We start from the raw sequence: 20,798 nt of genomic DNA, 5'->3' as shown, positions 1-20,798 counted from the left end.
TTCTGATCCAGCAAGGTGCCCATTGCCGCTCCTGATTGGGCTAGAAGCTTGCCATTGTTCCTGCATGGCTAAATGCCCAGGTTTGTCCTAATCAAGCTAAACACTAGTAGCTGGGTTCCACAGTTCTCTTTCATGACCCATGGCTTCTAATAGAGCTATAACACTCACTGCATGGCCCAAGGTTCCATTCCTTGGAATCTGAGGCCAAGAATTCCAGGTCAGAGAATAAAAGCCTTGCCGCCATCTTGGGAATGGCCTGCTACCATCTTGGGAGCTCTAAGAATGGTCTAGTAACATCTGGTGGCCTGTACGGGGATTCTCCAAAGTGGTGAGTAATATAGAATCACTTTTGCTTGTTATTCTGTCCTATCCTTCCTTAGAATCAGAGGAAATACCAGGCACCTGTTGGCCAGTTAAAAACAATTAGCGTGGCCACCAGACTTAAGACTCAGATGTTAGGCTTCCTGGGAAAAGGCTTTCTAACAACCTCCAATCCTTCTGGGTTGGGAGCATTGGTCTGCGTGGAACCAGCTTTGGCTTTCACAATGTCCTGGGGGAAGCCGAGGGCCTACTAGAGGCAGAAAGCTGTTGTCCCAAACTCCGGCATTGGCCAGTGGAGATCATGGCACAGCCAGAAGTCTCTACTCAACAGTCGCCCAAGCATGTGCCCCTACCTCTCCTTCTGACCTATACCTCCTGGGTCCCGACCACAACTTTCTTGAAAGTGTAGCCCCAAAATTCTCCTTACCTCTGAATCTACTTCCTCCAATCCCTGCCTCCTAGATGCTAATGCTTCAGACTTTCACTTCCTCTCCCAAGTATTAGAGCAAGTTGTACCTCCAAAGGGATCTAGGGAAGCTCTACGCTATGTCCTTAGGCATCTAGGCTATGAACCCAGGGAGTCTTGCCCCGGTGTCCCTCCCAATTAAGGTATACAGCTCTCGACATGGGCAGTTATTTGGGGCCCATTCCCCACCACCCTTGCCAGGGCCCCAAGTTTGTAAATGGCTAGGAGGATTGCTCTCCCATTATGTAAGATGCTCTCCCCCCAAATTTCTACCCAGCTTACTCTGCCTCCGCAATACAATCTCCAAGCCTTGGCTCCTTGGCCAGGGCCTTAGAACTGATGACCCAGTACTTTAACAACTGGAACTGGGTCTACGACAACATAATAGATCAGGATGAAAGTGAATTGAGTAAATTAAAGGGAGGCGCATATTCCTATAGTGGCAAATGGGGGCAATGAGTGAATTTCCTTCCACTGTGTTCCCAAAATCCATCTACAGAGAGAGAAAGGAAGAGACAAAGGGACAAAGAGGGAGTCAGAGAGAAAGAGAAAAGGGAAAAGACAGAAAGAATGCAGAGGGAGAGAGAAAAGAGGGGAAAGAGAGAGAGAAAGGCAGAGAGAAAGAGAAAAGAGAGAAAGATGCAGAGAAAGAAAGAGAGGGGAGAAAGAGAGAAAAAACAAAGAGAAGGGAAAGAGAGAGGAAGAGACAAAGAGGGAGTCAAAGAGAGAAAGAGAGAGAGAGAGAGAGAAGTAGTAAAGGAAAAAACAGTGTACCCTATTCCTTTAAAAGCCAGGGTAAATTTAAAACCTCTAATTGATCATTGAAGGTCTTCTCCAGGACCCTATACACTCCAATACCAAACAAGGGCATAGCCCAAAAGCACTGAGACCACTAACAACCCATAGCCTTCCTATCAAACATCCTTAACCCAGTAACCTGAGGATGGCCCAAACGCATTCAATCAGTAGCAGCAGCTGCTTTGCTAACAGAAGAAAGTAGAAAAATAACTTTTAGAGGAAACCTCATTGTGAGCACACCTCACCAGTTCAGAACCATTCTAAGTAAAAAAAAAAAGCAAAAAGGTAGCTTACTAACTGAAAAATCTTAAGGTATGGGGCTATTCTGTTAGAAAAAGGTGATTTAACATTATCCACCGAAAAATTCCCTTAATCCAGCAGGTTTCCTAACGAGGGATTTAAATCTTAATTACCAAACAAAGGTCCGATCAGATCTAGGAGGAACTCCCTTCAGGACAGGATGATAGATGCCTCCTCCCAGGTGATTGATGGAAAAAAAACACACACACACACACACACACACACACACACACACAATGGGTATTCAGTAATTGATAGGGAAACTCTTGTAGAAGCAGAGTTAGGAAAATTGCCAAATAATTGGTCTGCTCAAACATGCAAGCTGTTTGCACTCAGCCAAGCCTTAAAGTACTTACAGAATCAAAAAAGTCTATCTCAATCCTCACTCAAAAGGTTACCTACCCCCTCTCTGAAATGCATTTGCATAAGAACTGTTGTTTATGGGAATGCATCTTGATGGGGCAGCTGGATTGTTATGAAATACTCAGGAAACCAGCCCAGCTCTAGAACTCACCCCTGAGTGCAAAGGCAACGTTGGGCATGCTGGTAAAGGACCACTAGAATCTGGCAGCCCGGACCCCTTTCTTTGTGGTCAAGAAAGGTGGGAAAACAGGTGCAGGACTGCTACATCTGTGAGCGTAATGAATTCGATAAGCAGAGGTCCATAGGTGGTTACGCACCCTGGAAAGGAACTCACCCCTGAGCACAAAGGCAATGTTGGGCACGCTGGTAAAGGATCACTAGAATCCAGCAGCCCAGGCCCCTTTCTTTGTGGTCAAGAGAGGCGGGAAAACAGGTGCAGGACTGCTACATTGGTGAGCATAACTAATTCGATAAGCAGAGGTCCATCGGTGGTTACGCACCCTGGAAAGGAATAAGCATTAGGACCATAGAGGACGCACTAGGACTAATGCTCATCAGAAAATGACTGGGGTGCTGGCATCCCTATGTTATTTTTTCAGATGGGAAACATTTCCCCCAAGGCAAAAATGCCCCTAAGATGTATTCTGGAGAATTCAACCCAGTCAGACTGTATGTACCTTTTTCCCTCTCACACTTGAAGCAAATTAAAATAGGCCTAGGTAAATTCTCAGATAACCCTGATGGCTATATTGATGTTTTACAAGGGTTAGGACAATCCTTTGATCTGACATGGGAGAGATATAATGTTACCGCTAGATCAGACACTAACCCCAACTGAGAGAAGTGCCACCATAACTGCAGCCTGAGAGTCTGGCGATCTCTGGTGTCTCAGTCAGGTCAATGATAGGATGACAACAGAGGAAAGAGAGCAATTCCCCACAGGCCAGCAGGCAGTTCCCAGTGTTGACCCTCACTGGGATGCAGAATCAGAACATGGAGATTGTTGCCTCAGACATTTGCAAACTTGCGTGCTAGAAGGACTAAGGAAAACTAGGAAGAAACCTATGAATTATTCAATGATGTCCACTATAACACAGGGAAAGGAAGAAAATCCTAATGCCTTTCTGGAGAGACTAAGGGAGGCATTGAGGAAGCGTATCTCTCTGTCATCTGACTCCACTGAAGGCCAACTAATCTTAAAGGATAAGTTTATCACTTAGTCAGCTGCAGACATTAGAAACAAACTTCAAAAGTCCACCTTAGGCCTGGAGCAAAACTTAGAAACCCCATTGAACTTGGCAACCTCGGTTTTTTATAATAGACATCAGGAGGAGCAGGCAGAATGGGACAAACGGGATTAAAAAAAAAAAAAAAAGGCCACCACTTTAGTCATGGCCCTCAGGCAAGCGGACTTTGGAGGCTCTGGAACAGGGAAAGGCTGGGCAAATTAAAAGCCTAATAGGGCTTGCTTCCACTGCGGTCTACAAGGATGCTTTATAAAAGATTGCCCAAATAGAAATAAGCCGCCCCGTCCTCCGTGCCCCTTATGTCAAGGGAATCACTGGAAAGCCCACTGCCCCAGGGGACGAAGGTCCTCTGAGTCAGAAGCCACTAACCAGATGATCCAGCAGCAGGACTGAGGGTGCCCAGGGCAAGTACCAGCCCATGCCATCACCCTTACAGAGCCCCGAGTATGCTTGACCATTGAGGGCCAGGAGGTTAACTGTTTCCTAGACACTGGTGTAGTCTTCTCAGTGTTACTCTTCTGTCCCGGACAACTGTCCTCCAGATCTGTCACTATCCGAGGGGGTCCTAGGACAGGCAGTTACTAGATACTTCTCCCAGCCACTAAGCTGTGCCTGGGGAACTTTACTCTTTTCACATGCCTTTCTAATTATGCCTGAAAGTCCCACTCCTTTGTTAGGGAGAGACATCCTAGCAAAAGCAGGGGCCATTATACACTAGAATTAGGAGAAGGAAAAAGGGTAAATATATACACAGACTCTAAGTATGCTTACCCAGTCCTCCATGCCCACGCAGCAATATGGAGAGAAAGGGAATTCCTAACTTCTGCGGGAACACCTATCAAACATCAGGAAGCCATTAGGAGATTATTATTGGCTATACAGAAACCTAAAGAGGTGGCAGTCTTACACTGCTGGGGTCATCAGAAAAGGAAAGAAAAGGGAACTAGAAGGGAACCGCCAAGCGAATATTGAAGCCAAAAGAGCCACAAGGCAGGACCCTCCATTAGAAATGCTTATAAAAGGATCCCTAGTATGGGGTAATCCCCTCTGGGAAACCAGTACTCAGCAGAAGAAATAGAATGGGGAACCTTACAAGGACATAGTTTCCTCCCCTCAGGATGGCTAACCACTGAAGAAGGAAAAATACTTTTGCCTGCAGCTAACCAACGTAAATTACTTAAAACTCTTCACCAAACCTTTCACTTAGGCATTGATAGCACCCATCAGATGGCCAAATTATTATTTACTGTACCAGGCCTTTTCAAAACTATCAAGTAGATACTCAGGGCCTATGAAGTGTGCCAAAGAAATAATGCCCTGCACTTCAGGCCTACATTTCAATCCCTGTATCTTTAACCTCCTTGTTGAGTTTGTCTCTTCCAGAATCGAAACTGTAAAACTACCAGTGGTTCTTCAAATGGAGTCCCAGATGCAGTCCATGACTAAGATCTACCACGGACCCCTGGACTGGCCTGCTAGCCCATGTTCTGATGTTAATGACATCAAAGACACCCCTCCCGAGGAAATTTCAACTGCACGAACCCTGCTATGCCCCAATTCAGTGGGAAGCAGTTAGAGTGGTCATCAACCAACCTCCCCAACAGCACTTGGGTTTTCCTGTTGAGAGTGAGGACTGAGAGACAGGACTAGCTGGATTTCCTAGGCCAACTAAGAATTCCTCTGCCTAGCTGGGGAAGGTGACCACACCCACCTTTAAACACGGGGCTTGTAACTCAGCTCACATCCAACCAATCAGGTAGTAAAGAGGGCTCACTAAAATACCAATTAGGCTAAAAGCAGGAGGTAAAGAAATAGTCAAATCATCTATCATCTGAGAGCACAGGGGGACGGACAATGATTGGGATATAAACCCCAGGCATTTGAGCCAAGAATGGGCAACCCCCTTAGGGTCCCCTCCCATTTTATGGGAGCTCTGTTTTCAACTCTATTAAATCTTGCAACTGCACGCTCTTCTGGTCCGTGTTTATTCCAGCTTCAGCTGAGCTTTTGCTCGCTGTCCACCACTGCTGAATGCCGCCATTGCAGACCCGCCATTGACTCCCACCCCTCCGAATCTGACAGGGTATCCGCTGCACTTCTGATCCAGCAAGGTGCCCATTGCTGCTCCCAATCAGGCTAGAGGCTCACCACTGTTCCTGCATGGCTAAGTGCCTGAGTTCATCCTAATCAAGCTGAACACTAGTTGCTGGGTTCCATGGTTCTCTTCCATGACCCATGGCTTCTAATAGAGCTATAACACTCACCGCATGGCCCAAGGTTCCATTCCTTGGAATCTGTGAGGCCAAGAACCCCAGGTCAGAGAATAAAAGCCTTGCCGCCATCTTAGGAGTGGCTCGCCACCATCTTGGGAGCTCTAAAAACAAAGACCATCCGGTAACATTATGACCTGAGTTGGGGTAGTGGTTAATGGCCTTAGATGCATGTTAGATTCACCTTTTAAAAATCCCAGTGCTCAGGGCACACCCTGGGCCAATTAAATCCAAATCTCAAGGACAGCTACCCAAGCATCAGTATTTTTACAGCTCCCCAAGTGATGATAACGCATGTCAAGGTCATGACCACTGGATGAGGGTAACCAACAAGGCTGCATCTAACAAACTCCTGAAAAATTAAGCACCTGATCCTGCGACATTCTGAATCACCATGGCCATGCTTCTTGGACGGCCAATAGCATCACCTCCCAGATCTCAGAAGGAAACTCTGGGAATGAACACAGGGCTCAAAACCGAGGCTTTTCTTCCCTCCCAGCAGAGAAAAGAATGGTTGGTGTAAGGTCTGGGCTCTCCCTCCACACCCCTTGTGAACAGCCCTCAAGCACTGCCTCCAGACAGCTCACGCCAGGCTCCTTTATCCACCTCCCTGACTCATACAACACATTTGAATCTGGACATTTGGTTATTCTTCTCAAAATGAAGGATAGGGTTTTTGCCTGGGATATAATGAGTTGAATAAAATTTTATGGGTCTCTCTGGGAAGACTGAGTGTGGGTCTGGGGCCAGAGCGGGAGGGGCAGGCAGAGGGCAGATGGTAAGAGCTTAAGGGGTCTCTCCCCAGGGACAGATAAAAAGGCTGAAGCAGAATTCCCGGAAGAATCAAAGGCAATCAGCGGATTAGCATACAAACTGCCTCCTCTCACGCCAGCTCCTGGCAGCCAAGCACCCATCAGGGGCAGCAGGCTCTTATCCCTGCAATAAATACTTAAGAAAGCTCGTTGAAGCCAAACCTCTCCAGAGGGCAGTGGGGAGGAGCTAGGGTCTCAGGATCCAGTAATGGTCCCAGAGAGGGCGGTGAGGAGAGGGCAGGGGGTAGGTGGACAGGCATGGGGTTGGGAGAGGGGCCCAAGGTAGACATAGGAATGACATCAGTGCCCATGGGGGTCCTGGGGAGGAATTAAGACACCATCTCCTCCACTCAGATGCTGGGGACTCCGAACCTGTCACCTTCTCTTAGGGCAGCGTCTGCTTCTATAAAGTAGGGAGACAAAAGCTGCTTCCCAAAAGAAAATGCTGTAACAGTGCCCCATACAGTTCTCACTTCCAATAGCAAGTGACAGAGAGGAGATAGCCTTTACATGCCCCTCGGCATAACAGAACTGGTTTGTTTTTTTTTTTTTTTTTTTTTTTTTTTTTTTTTTTTTTTTTTGAGACAGCGTCTCACTCTGTCACCCAGGCTGGAGTGCAGTAGCACAATCTCAGCTCACTGCAACCTCTGCCTCCCAGGTTCAAGTGATCCTCCTGCCTCAGCCTCCTGAGTAGCTGGGACTACAAGCACATGCTACCATGCCTAATTTTTGTATTTTTAGTAGAGACGGGGTCTCACCATGTTGGCCAGGCTGGTCTCGAACTCCTAACCTCGTGATCCACCTGCCTCGGCCTCCCAAAGTGCTGGGATTACAGGCATGAGCCACCGTGCCCAACCCAACTGAACTTTCTTTAGACAAATCTCTTCCTGACTGTAGGCTCTGACCTCTTGTTTCTTAGAGCACTTATTTAGCAAGCTTGCAATTATACATTCTTTCTCTGCCCCTTTGAGAGGTAAATCTCTCCCAGCCTCTTGCCAGTTTTATAACCCAGGAATGTCTTTTTCAAGAACCTGGGAGCCATCCCTTTGAAATGTAAGCATCAAGAAGAATAGGGCCCCTCTCTCCCTGTCTCTGTGAGAGGGTAGTAGCCTAACTTCCATATGGGACAATGAGCAACCACAGATGTTCCTTTCTCTTTCCCCTGCCCCATAAGACTTTTGCTCTGTGAAGCCTCAAGATAACTAGGAAATACCAGTGATTGAACTTTTAATGGTCCATATTCTACATAGAACAATGTGGACATTGAACAACTATTCACTGAAGTTGACATTTTTCTACCTGTGTTTGCCATATACCCACATTATCCCTTAGGTCCCTGCAACTTGTCCCTGAGCCCAGTGGATGGGGAGCCCCCAATAACCTACCAAAAGGTAGAAGCCTAGCTTATCCCATTTCTTAGCCTCTCCTGATATCCTGGTGATGAGAAGGAGGAGTGAGTACCTCCCACGACCTTCATGGTGAGCCCTTAGCTCTGTCCTCACAGCTGCTGAGCCAGGCTCTACATGGCTATGCCCTTCACTTCATCCTCACCTCTCTTTGGATCCTTTTGGCTTTGATACTACCCATACTGGACCACTGCTAAGATGACCTCAGTATCCATCTTTGTCTCCAACTAGAAAGAAGATGTCTTGCTTTTCTCAGTCCCACCACTGGACCTTGAACATGGTTTCATGGATCCCGAGGGAAATGTTTTCTTTGTATTTGACCAGACTGCCCTCTCCTTTCCAGAGGCAGGTTTGTGGTGAGTGAGTTCAAGCAGAGCCTCTTATCATTCCCAGGGTACCTGGTCTTTCTTTGGCTTGGTCCATCCTACCACCAGATTCTTTCCTTCCACATGATCACCCCACTCCCATAGCAGCACTCCACTGTCCCCTTCTGAAACCTGATTCTTTTTCAAGGCCCCTTGAGACCACCAAGCAAATCAGGGATTGTGACTAGGGAGAAATTGGGTTAGTCACCAGCAAGAGGGACTGCTGCAGGCCAAAGCCTCAGTCTCAGCTCACAGATACCTACCACCTGGACTGAGCCTTCTGCTCCTTTGAAGTCTACAGTAAAAAAAAAAAAAAAAAAAAAAAAAAAAATTGATTTTCAAGGGCAGCTCACAGATTTGGTCATGTGACTTCATTACCATATAACTTTCAGTCAATTATTATAGACTATCACTGTCCTTGTTGAGGTTGGGATTTTATGCATCTAGGGGTCCACCTGGATAAAAAACAAATACCTAGTTTTTTAAGATATTTAATGGCAGGGTGGAAGACTGATAATGATTTAAATAGCTAATTTTATTTAGCACTTTCTATGTTTCAGTCACTCTGCACTAAACACCCTACACAGATAACTTCATTTGTTTTCAAAATATGTAGAAAAGAAAACTAGGACTTTGAGAAGTTGGGCTATTTGCCCAAGCTCACACAATTAGGTGCTGAGGTCAAGATATGAACCCAGGTAGCCTAAACTCATAATCATTACACTCCACCACCTCCTTATTACAAGGACATTTCATGATATTGAATTCATCCCTCCCACCAGAATCAATACATAACTTCTCAGCATGTCTTTCTGAGCTGTTTCTGCTGAGAGAACCAGCAGCATCAAAAGGATCCATTGTTTAGTTTATGTATTTCTCTGTGTTTTTAGAGACAGGGTCTCACTCTGTTGCCCAGGCTGGAGTGCTGTGATCATAGCTCACTGCAGCCCCAAACTCCTGGGCCCAAGCAATCTTCCTGCCTCAGCCTCCCAAGTAACCAGGACTATAGGCACCCACCACACCCAACTAATTTTTTTATTTTATTTTTTGCAGGGATGGGATCTCAGTATGTTACCCAGGTCTTGAACTCCCAGTCTCAAGTGATCCTCCCCGCTCAGCCTCCCAAAGTCCTGGGATTACAGGCATGCCACCATACGAGGCCAGAATCCATTGTTTAATTGGACTCATCAAACAACAGACCAATTGTCTATTACTGGCATTTTATGGATTTGTTACTGCCACTCTATTTCAAAACACCTTATATCAACCATTTTACTATACCACAGTGACCACATGGCCTGGATTTTCCAGAGTAATCCAGATTTCAATATCATGACCTATTTTTTATATAAGCCACAAAACACTTAAGAAATTATATTATATTCATATGCAAAACAGCCAGCCCCTTACCATTTGCCTCTTGCATCAACAAGGAGCCCAGATTCACATTCCTTCGTCAGACTTCCTTTTTCAAAATGTCTCGGGCTCTGAAAATATAGTCATGGTAGCCTGTGAACTCCTTCCTATCATGATGAGGTAGTTTTAACACACTTGCTCATGGCTGAGGCTAATTTACACTTTAGCCAAGTGATGGTGTCACGTGGTATCATCGCCACAGCTGAGGCAGAGCCTCTCCCAGTCACAGCTCTGGTGTTTAATTAGCCTCCATCTTCCTACTGACTGCAACCATCATCACTGAGTCCATTCTTATTCATTATGGACTTCTGGTGGCATTACTGCGATTTCCCAGCAGCCCGATTTTCCCCCCTAGAGAACAGACAGCAGATTGTCATCAAGCACTGAAGCAAGTCCTCACCACTCCTCATGTCATGCTGCTGTGCCTGGCACTGAGCCCTGCATCAACCAGGCCTGGTCAGACAGACTGGAGGCCTAATTGGTGCCAGGAACACATGTGGTCGGGCATTCTGTTGGTTCTGTAGTTTATAGACCGCGCACACGCCCCCACACCCCCACCCATCCCATACACATGTGTTTACACAGCCCTCCTCTGCAGTATGTCCAAGAAACATGGAAAATGACTTTGGCCAAGAGCCACGAAGACTAGCAGTTCCAAGTGATTGATTCTCAACTGAAGGCAGGTGGAAGGCAGAGATTTGCATCTTCTAATTATCCATCTCTTCCCTCCAGGTAACCTCTTGGCCATTGAGCCTGTAAGGGATGTCACCAGCTTCCTAAAATGTATTTCACTCTGCTGGATGAAGTAGGCTGCTCATGACATAAGGGTCATGGAATATGTGGGGTGGACTCCCTCCTTCTATTCAATAACTCAGCATTTTGGTATGTTTAAAATTATCTAACTCTTTGCTTCTGAAATAAAAGGAAGTTTATGTGAAAATATATTAGCATGGTGAAAGTATTAAATAAAAGTCAAAGACTTTCAGTGTTAAGGGAAAAGACAGACAAGGTCCATGCCCTCCAGAGCAAGAGTTCCCCACCTGGGGAATAGAGGGCAGAGGGTAGACACATGGTCTGGAGAGACAGCAGATTGAGACAAGCATGACTTTATTTGGCCATCACTGATCCATCACACAATTTCAAGCAGGTCCACTTTCCACACACCAGTTGACATGTATGGCCGGGTAATGGAGCAAGACCGCTACAAGCTGTCAGCAATGAGCTGGTAGTAATGAAGGCAAGGCCAGAAGGTGAGCAGGATGGTCAGAAACCCAGAAAGCAATAGCAAGATGTCAAAGCCATGTCTGTGTGGTAGAGTGGAGTTCAGAACATGGCTGTGGTTAGACCAAGAGAGCAAAACAAGAGATGCCAAATCCAAGGAGGATGTGAGAGTCAAAGTGGGCACATCCAAGCCCAAGTTGGCAGGAGCCAGCAGGAATGCAGGGTACGGAGACTGAAGGAGGGGACAATCCAAGTAAACCCCCGTGGAGTCACCAGTGGGGGTTCCACAATGGTAGTCCCTCCCATCCCCTCATAAGCAAGCATTTTCGTGTGATGCTAATGTGCATCCTTTCATTTGTATACATTCTTGAAAAATGTGTACTGTGACTTTGTGAGCATGCATTTTCATTTATATAAATATTATTGTGCTATGGATCTGGTTCCCCTTTTCTTAACTCTTTTCAAGAAGCTCTCTGTATTTAAGATCCTTCCATGTTACTATGTGCATATCCAGCCCTCTGTTTCTAATCACTGTACAATAGTCCATAGCAAGCATCCACCATGCTATACTGTGTCATCTCCTGGTGATGGAACCCAGATTGCCTCCAACTGCACCTTCCCCGCCAGCCTCATGAAACATGGGGTTATGAGCACCCTCATGCATGCCACTATGGACCTATGAAAGAACTGGGGGGTTATGTGCCCTAAAGTGGAATTTGGGGGTCATAAGGAAAATGTATTCTTAACAACTAAATCATGTGAGATGGTTCCAGAATGGTTGCACAGTCTACATGCCCACCAGCAGGGCAAGGTGATTCCTACGTCTAAGGATTCCCCATTGAAGTTCTGGGGCTCTGCTTTTTTCCATTTATTTCTTTCTGTGCCAGGGTACCTAATACCATTAAAACAGAAACTTCACATGAGGGCAGTGCTCAACTTCTTCCCCAGGTGACCACAAAAATATTTTGAGACCCAATGCATGTTTGTGCAATTCTTCTAGCTCCCACCTAAATGTTCTCTATTTATTCTCAGGATTTCAAAGGACAAAATAACCAAGGCATATTTTCAGGCAATATGTTTCTAGCATTCCCCAAGTCCTTTGACCTGCTGACTCCAATTGCCACCATCAATAGACACCCATAATAAAGTGACTGCTCAAGAATCTATACCGCATTAACCATAGCTGTGTTCATCTAATAAGATTCTGTGCCAGCACACTGTGATTTATATGGGTGTTTAACTTCCATATTTTGTTGTCTTTCTTCTGAGTTATCTTCTCATATCACTCTTATTCTACCTTTGATTTTTTTTCCCTTGGGTTTTTCTGCTCTCTTCTAATTAAATATGTGTATAAGTATATGTGCATAACTCTGATAGATATAGATTGGACTCCACCTCTGCTGCCAAAAGGCTTAAAGGCATAAAACTACATCTTGAATCTATAGCCCGGGGGCACACAGCTGTTTAGCTTGTTTCTTTTTGTTTTACCACTCCCCAATTGCATTCCCTCCTGCCTAAAGTGACACCATCCTGCCTAAAGGTGAAGAGCCAGTCACCGTTCTTCATCCCTTTTCACATCTTGACTCCGTCATTACAAATGAACCGCCTGCAGAGGCTTCTGCATAGTCCCCACAGCCATTTTTCTTGGTTGTTTTTGTTTTTGATTTGAGACAGAGTTTCACTCTTGTTGCCCCAGCTGGAGTGCAATGGCACGATCTCGGCTCACCGCAACCTCCACACCCTGGGTTCAAGAGATTCTCTTGCCTCAGCCTTCCAAGTAGCTAGGATTACAGGCATGCACCACCACGCCTGGCTAATTTTGTATTTTTTAGTAAGGATGGGGTTTCTCCATGTTGGTCAGGCTGGTCTCGAACTCCCGACCTCTGGTGATAGGTCTTCCTCGGCCCCCCAAAGTGCTGGGATTACAGACAGGAGCCACTGCACCTGGCCGATTCTTCCTGTTTTACACAGCAATAGGAGCCCATGATAGCCCAAGTGAAACCCATATTTTCCAGCTTTTTTTGAGACAGGGTCTTGCTCTGTCACCCAAGCTGGAGTGCAGTAGTACAATCACAGCTCACTGCAGCCTCAACCTCCAGGCTCAATTGATCCTCCCACCTCAACCTCCCTACAGGCGTGTGCCACCACGCCCAGCTAATTTTTTGTATTTTTTGTAGAGACAGGGTTTTGCCATATTGCCCAGGCTGCTCTTGAACTCTTAAGCTCAAGCCATCTGCCTACCTTGGCCTCCCAAAGTGCTGGGATTACAGGTGTGAGCCACCGCACCCAGCTTATATTTCTCAGCTTTCTTGCAGATAGGTCTTGCCTTAGATGAAGGCACCTATGTAGCCATTCTTCCTTCTTCCAGCCCTCACTGGCTGGAAATAAAATGTGATTATGAGAGCTGAAGCACCACCTCAGATCATGAGATGGACAGTGAGGGCATTGTAAGGATGACAGAGGACATACAGGGAAGGATCCTGGGTCTCTGCTGATAGTCGAACTACCGCAGAAGCCCTGGACTGCTTACCTAGCATTTCAAATGGCAAAAATAAGCTTCTCCTTCTGTACGCCATTAATGTTACATATTAGCCTAGCCAGTACATATATGTTCCAGGGGCCAGCAAACATTTTCTGTAGGAAATATTTTAGGCTTTTCAAGCCAAGACATTTGTTGCAGCTATTCACCTCTGCTCTCATAGCACAAAGGCAGCCATAGACAATATGTAAACAAATGAGTGTGGCTGTATTAAAACTGTATGTACAAAAAGAGACATTTGTTGGGTTGGATTTGGCCCATAGGATACAGTTTGCCACCCCTCATACAGAGGATATGGGTTTTTTTGTTTGTTTGTTTGTTTTTTGGTGTTGTTTGAGATGGAGTCTCGCTCTATCGCCAGGCTGGAGTGCAATGGCGCGATCTCGGCTCACTGCAACCTCCGCCCCCCAGGTTCAAGCGATTCTCCTCCCTCAGTCTCCCGAGTAGCTGGGACTACAAGTGCACGCCATGCCCAGCTAATTTTTGTATTTTTAGTAGAGATGGGATTTCCCCATGTTGGCCAGGATGGTCTTGATCTCTTGACCTCGTGATCCAACCACCTCAGCCTCCCAAAGTGCTGGGATTACAGGTTTAAGCCACCGTGCCCAGCCAGGATATGTTTTTAAACTTTATGTCAATCCTATCATCACATTGTATGTATCCTTCTGCTACTTGGTTTCTTCGTTCAGCATTGTTAGTTTTTTTCGTTTTGTTTTGGTTTTGCTTTTTTCTATTTATGCATAATAGATGTACATAGTTTCAGGGTGCATATGATAATTTGATATATTCATATAATTTGTAAAGATCAAATCGTGGTGTACTTGAGAGATCACCTTGATCAATATCATGTTCTTGAGATCTATCCATGTTACATATGTCAATTTTATTCAATCATTCCAGTTACTAGAAACTATAGCATTTGAATAAATGCTTCACTATTTATTCATTCATTCTCCTGTCAATGATCTTTCAGGTAGAAATAATTAGGTTTGTGGTCTTTCAGGTTGTTTCTAATTATTCATTTTCACAAACGGTGTTACAGCCCACACTCACCGGAATGCCTCCCGAGGCCTATGTGACTTTCTGTAGAACTCACTCCTGGGAATGAAATTACTGTATTCACACAGTATGTGCATTTCCAGCTTACTAGCAATTTCCAAACTTTCTCTCCACGACGGTACCAATTAAACCCTCCATCAGTATATGATGGCTCCCCTGGCTCCACGTTGTTACCCATACTTGCTATTTTCAGACTTCCTAAATTGTGTCAATCTGATCAGTCAGAAAAGTATCTCACTGTGATTTTAATTTGCATTGCCTGTTTACTAAGGAGGTTGAGCACTTTCTCATGTATTCACTGGTCATTTAGGTTCCTCTTTATAAAATTCATTGGTAGGCTGGGCACGGTGGCTCACACCTGTAATCCCAGTACTTCGAGAGGCCGAGGAAGGCAGATCACCTGAGGTCGGGAGTGTGAGACAGGCCTGACCAACATGAAGAAACTCCATCTCTACTAAAAATACAAAATTAACCGGGCGTGGTGGCGCATGCCTGTAATCCCAGCTACTCAGGAGGCTGAGGCAGGAGAATCACTTGAACCCAGGAGGCAGAGGTTACAGTGAGCCAAGATGGCGCCATTGCACTCCAGCCTGGGCAACAAGAGTGAAACTCTGTCTCAAAAAAAAAAAAAAGAAAGAAAAGAAAGGAAAAAGAAAAAAAAAAAACCTCACTGGTAGTATCTTTTAGATTATTTGTAGTTTTCATGTTGGTTTGTAAGTGATTGTCTCGTATTCTGGATACTAATTATTTATCTTTTGTAAGCTTTACAAATATCTTTATCAACTCTGTAACTTGATTTTTAATTCATACTTCAATTGATGAATATTTTTAATTTTAATGTAGTCAAACCTATCTAATTTCTCATTTTAGTTACTGCTTCTGACATCTTAATAAGCCTTTCCTATTTCCAAGGTTACGAAGACATTCTCTTACACTTTCCTCCAATGCTTTGAAGTTTTCCTTTGCACATTTAGGTCATTTAATGTCCTAAAATTGATCTTAGTATAGGTTTCAAATAGAATTTTTTCCATTATAGATTACCAAGTTTTCCAGTGATGTTTGTTAAATAGCCCATGCATTCCTAACAGATTTGCAATGCACCTTGTCACATATCAAATGCCCATATATTCATGGTTTTATATCTGACACTGCTTTTCTATTCTTTTGATCTCTTTTTCATTTCCTGTGCCAATACCACACTGTCCTAATCATGATAGCTTTATAATAAGCCTTGATTCCTGGTAGATCAATTCCCTTGATTTTTGTTATTTTTCTTCAAAACTTGATGACTTGGATATTCCTGTTCCTTTCTTTGCTCTCCGTAAAAAATTTTAGAATCTGCCCACCAGGTTCTATGAAAAAAGTTGTTAGGATTTTGCCTGTCATTGCATTCAATTTACAGATTCATCTAGAGATAATGACACCTTTGCAATAGTGACTCTTCCTAATCACTCTGTCTCTTGCACTTCCACGGCATCAGAGGACAATAATTTGAGGCAAATTTATGGCCAGTTGAACTGCTGTAATCAAAGGTTGTTGATTAATGGTTCTGTGTCAATTCAGAGAAAAGTTCCCACTGCCTGGCTACAGGATTCTGTCCTTGACCTTGTCCTTTTGAAAATACCTGTCAATCAATCAGTCAGATTACAGCAACCTGATAGGGAGAGCACGTGCCACAGATGACATAATCAAAATTCACAATGATCTCAATAGTCTAGGCTACTTGGCCGAAGCCCAGAAAATAACATTTAACAAGTATAAATGCAGAGCCCAGCAGCAATTTCTGAAATTCACTTGCACAAATGCCAAGAGGTTGCAGAGGGAGTACTGATTTGGCAGCAATTTATGTGAAAAGGATTTTGTGGCACAAGGGAGGCAGGTAGGTAGTCATTGATCACAAACCTAATATGAGGCAATAATATGATTTGGCCATTTAAAGAGCTAAGGCAAACTTATTAAAGTCAATATCCAGTTCATGTGAATTACAGGCTCCCTGTACTCTGGTGTTATCTGATCATATCCACAGCACATGCTTCATCTTTGGATGCCACACCAAGATATCTCAGAGCATCTAAAGAAGGGTGGACAACGTGGTGAGAGATTGTGAAAAGCTTTCAATGCAAGGTCTGGATAAAGAGGCATCCATGCTGTTATTGCTTCCATGGCAAAGCAACAAAGTAAACCACTGTCCAGCCTGTATAAGGCAATACTCTCTAACTTACGTTGAAGATGTCTCCAACAATGGAATGGTCAGGTGCATAGTAGTTAGTGAATTTCTGCTGTTAGAACCATTCTAGCAGGGGCTAAGAGAACACGTCCCAAATGTGTGGCATGGATAGGATGCCTGCTTTGGGTGGACTCCTTGGTAAGTGACCATGGCTTTAAGATCATACATTTTTTTCTGCCTGGTCCAGCACAAACTTCTTCAATCATAAATATAAAGAAGAAATATTACACAGGTAGGCAAAGGCAGGAACACAGAGTGAATACAAAATGAGGAAGGATTTTGTCCAGATTAGGCCAGATTAGGAAGGATTTTGTCACCTTTTTTATTTAAAAAAAAATGCATTTGTGAAATATTTCAAATATACAAAAAGCACAGAGAAAAACAAAACAAATATCTATGTCTCTACCAACAAGATTTAATCATTGCTATATTGTGCCATATTTGTTTAAGATTTTTTAAAAGAAATAAAATATTACAGGTATGGTCAAAGTTACAGTACCTAGTCTAACCCATTTCCCATGAGAGACAATTCTCCTTAAGTTGGTATATATCCTTCTCACCCGTGTATTGAGCCTTACTACACATTTCCATTAAAGTATATAGTATTAAGTGTTTTTAAATTTTATAGGAATGGTTTTAGGCTATTTATAATATTCTGCAACTTGCTTTCTTAGAAGACCATTATAAATAAGGCTGCAACAATCATCTTTGTACACATCTCCTTGTTTATACATGACTGTCTCAGAGTATATATATCTAGAAGTGAAATTGCTGAGTCAGAATCACAGGTCTGAAATGTTACTAAATACTGCCTAATTGGTTGTACCCAGGAGTACTATAAGACAGTTTCCATTATCTCACATTCTAGCTGATACAACAAACTTTCACATTTTTGATAAACTGATTGGCATGAAATGGCATTTCATTGTGATTTGAGAGTTTCTGGCATTTCTGAATGCTAGAAAGATTGAATATTTTTCATATACTTATGGATTTGTGGAATTATTCATATATTCTGGACATTTATCCTTGATTGATTATATACAGGTCAATATCTTCTTTTAATTTTTTACTTTTTTTGAGATGGAGTCTTGTTCTGTTGCCCAGGCTGAGTGCAGTGGCATGATCTCAGCTCAGTGCAACCTCCACCTCCCAGGTTCAAGCAATTCTCCTGTCTCAGCTTCCCGAGTAGCTGGGACTACAGGTGCACACCATCATGTCTGGCTAGTTTTTGTATTTCTTTAGTAGAGACGGGGTTTCACCATATTGGTCAAGCTGATCTCAACTCCTGACCTCAGGTGATCCACCCGTCTCAGCCTCCCAAAGTGCTGGATTACAGGCATGAGCCACCATGCTCGGCCCAGGTTCTTCTACCTGTGACTTCATTTTCTTACTGGCTCCACTCTGATTCTCTTCTTATTCCCCACTGAGCACAAGTCACCTGCAATCTAGTATCTGCTGTCACTTATAAGGCATGATTTCACCATTTAGTCTTCGGGTGGTTGGTTGCTTGTTTTCATCTTTGGCATGAAACTTGCAATTCCAGGAACTTCCATGGGCGGTGCTTTTGTTTTTGATGTGGGAGTTAGTTAGATGAAGTTGAGTTTATAATTGGGTCAGTTTTCACCTATTTAGTTGTTTAAATAAAACATTACTTGTTTCATAATTAATAATGAACAGTTATCTAACAAATTAGAAGCAAAGTTTAAAGAAATGGGACACCAAGGCACAAGTCATAGGCATTAACGACAACCTTGAGAAAAGCAATCGTTTATTCTACCTCTGGTTCTATTTTGTATGGGGATCAACCTTGAGTCAGGCCAGCCTTCCCTGTTCAGCTTAATCACCAGAATTCCGACCTAAGGCTGCACTCAGCACTGGCTGCACTAAGATTTCAGGTCAGCTGGGCTTACGGCAGGAAGGGCGAAAGGAGTCAAAGCCAAGAATTATTAGCTTCTTTCAATTGTCTTAGAACTTCTCTCCGTTCTTGCTTAGGGATCGCTCTCCATTCCTTTTTTGCCCATCAGAGAGAGGTTACTACTGGCAACCAAGCTGCAAACTCATTCACTCATCCTGGTTCTAGGTAGCCTTCAATACGTGGGTTTGTTTTCTAACTTCTACAACCAAGCATTTAAACACCTCGTTCAGACTTCAAACACCACTTTTATCACACATTTTTCTTAAAGTAAATGTTTCTTAAGCATTCACTGTCTGAACATTTAAACTTACAATGTGAATGCAAAAATATATATATTATTTTATGGCCAAGAAGAATGATATCCCTTCTGCTCTCTGTCCCTATTCACAGACCAGAGTTGGCCACTAAGCAACACAGAGTCCTGCAAAGCAGCTGTCGCCTGATCTCAGCTCCCACCAGACCAGTTCTCCTCTTAATTTCTCCTTTCACCTTCCATCTTAACACTTAGCTTCCTTGTTCATTTCATAGTCCCGAAGACCCAGAGAAGGAGAGAGTCAAAGTAATACTTATATCTGATAACAGATTACAATGGATTAGGGACATTGCATGATAAATACCAAATAGATACAATCAACTGGGGCCTTGCAATGGGTCACCTGATTTTAACTATAACAAACAAAGCACTAAACACTTAGATCTACCCCAGCTACAGATGAATTCTGAATGTCTGTCTCAAAGGTGTGCTGTAAACTTGAGGAATGAGCAAGAACATGGGACAAATTTCCATCACTGGTCATACAACCCAAAGAATCAGCCCAATTCATGCGGTAGGGAAACAGAGTAGGTGTTGACTAAACACTTGGAATTTGGGGCCACTGTGCCCCTCTCTTTGGATTTCTCCATTGGCCCAAATGAGAGAGGTCTTCTGCCTCCAACCACAGCAGAGGGTGCTAATCTGCTGGGTCAGAGTCTGGGATCACCATCGAGCCATGTTGCCTGGAGGCTGGGTGACCTAACTGAAAGGTAATGGGAATGTACAAATATGCCCTCCTCTCCACCCAGACCAGGTAAAGCTGGGTGGACCAACCTTATCCATACAACTGCTTGGCTAAGCCCATGAAGCTCTAAGTGTTTTACAGGCATTACTTTCATCTGCAAAACAGATATAAACCATTGTTTCTCAAATGCAGGATGGTCCAGGAAACTACCATCACCCTCTGCTCTCCAGCTCCTGGGCCCTCCTCAGCCACTGCGGTGCCTGCTCCCTTGTACCTCTCTTCCCAACTCCTACTGCTCCTCCCTCCTGGAGATCCAAGAACAAGTTCCAATTGTCCACCATTCTGGTGCAATTTGTTTGGGAATTGCTGTCCTAAACTACAGGGTTCTGATGAACAGAACTATTTAGCCTGACCCAGAAGCCATTGCTTAGGAACAAATGTTGAATCCTAAGATAGCAGAGCAAGCCCCAGGGTGAGCAGGGGACCTCCTGAAAACCAGCAGAGCAGGGAGATCTTCTTCTCTCTTCTGTCGTATTGATTTGCATTGGGTGCACTGTGTCTCAGGCTACTTTGTAATTTATCATGTGCTATTTTTTATATTATCCAGACATTTTTTAGAGTCCATGTCCTTGGACTATATCCTTGAGATATTATTCAGCCTTAAATGGGAAGGAAATTCTGGCATATGCTACAACCTGGATGAACTTTAAGGACATTATGTTGGGGAAATAGGGAAATAGTCAAAAGGTACAAAGGTTCAGTTACACGGGATAAATAAGTTCTAGAGCGTCAAATCCATGGAAACAGAGAGTGAAATGGTGGTTGCCAGGGGATGGGGGAGAGGGAAGTGAGGAGCTATTGGATGGGTATAGAGTTTCAGTTTTGCAAGATGAAAAAGTTCTGGAGATTAGTTACACAACAATGTGAATATACTTAACACTACAGAATTATACACATAAAACTAAATTTTCTTATATGTGTTTCACCATAATTTTTAAAAAGAAAGTCCATGTCTTCTCTTTCCTTTGTAGATTCCCTAGTAATGCCTTGCACCATGCATACAAATGCACCC

The sequence above is a fragment of the Macaca fascicularis genome, chromosome 3 (genome assembly GCF_037993035.2).
Source record: "Macaca fascicularis isolate 582-1 chromosome 3, T2T-MFA8v1.1".
Classification (NCBI taxonomy): Eukaryota; Metazoa; Chordata; class Mammalia; order Primates; family Cercopithecidae; genus Macaca; species Macaca fascicularis.
The sequence above is the reverse complement of the archived record's forward strand: the minus strand, read 5'-3'. Positions refer to the sequence as shown.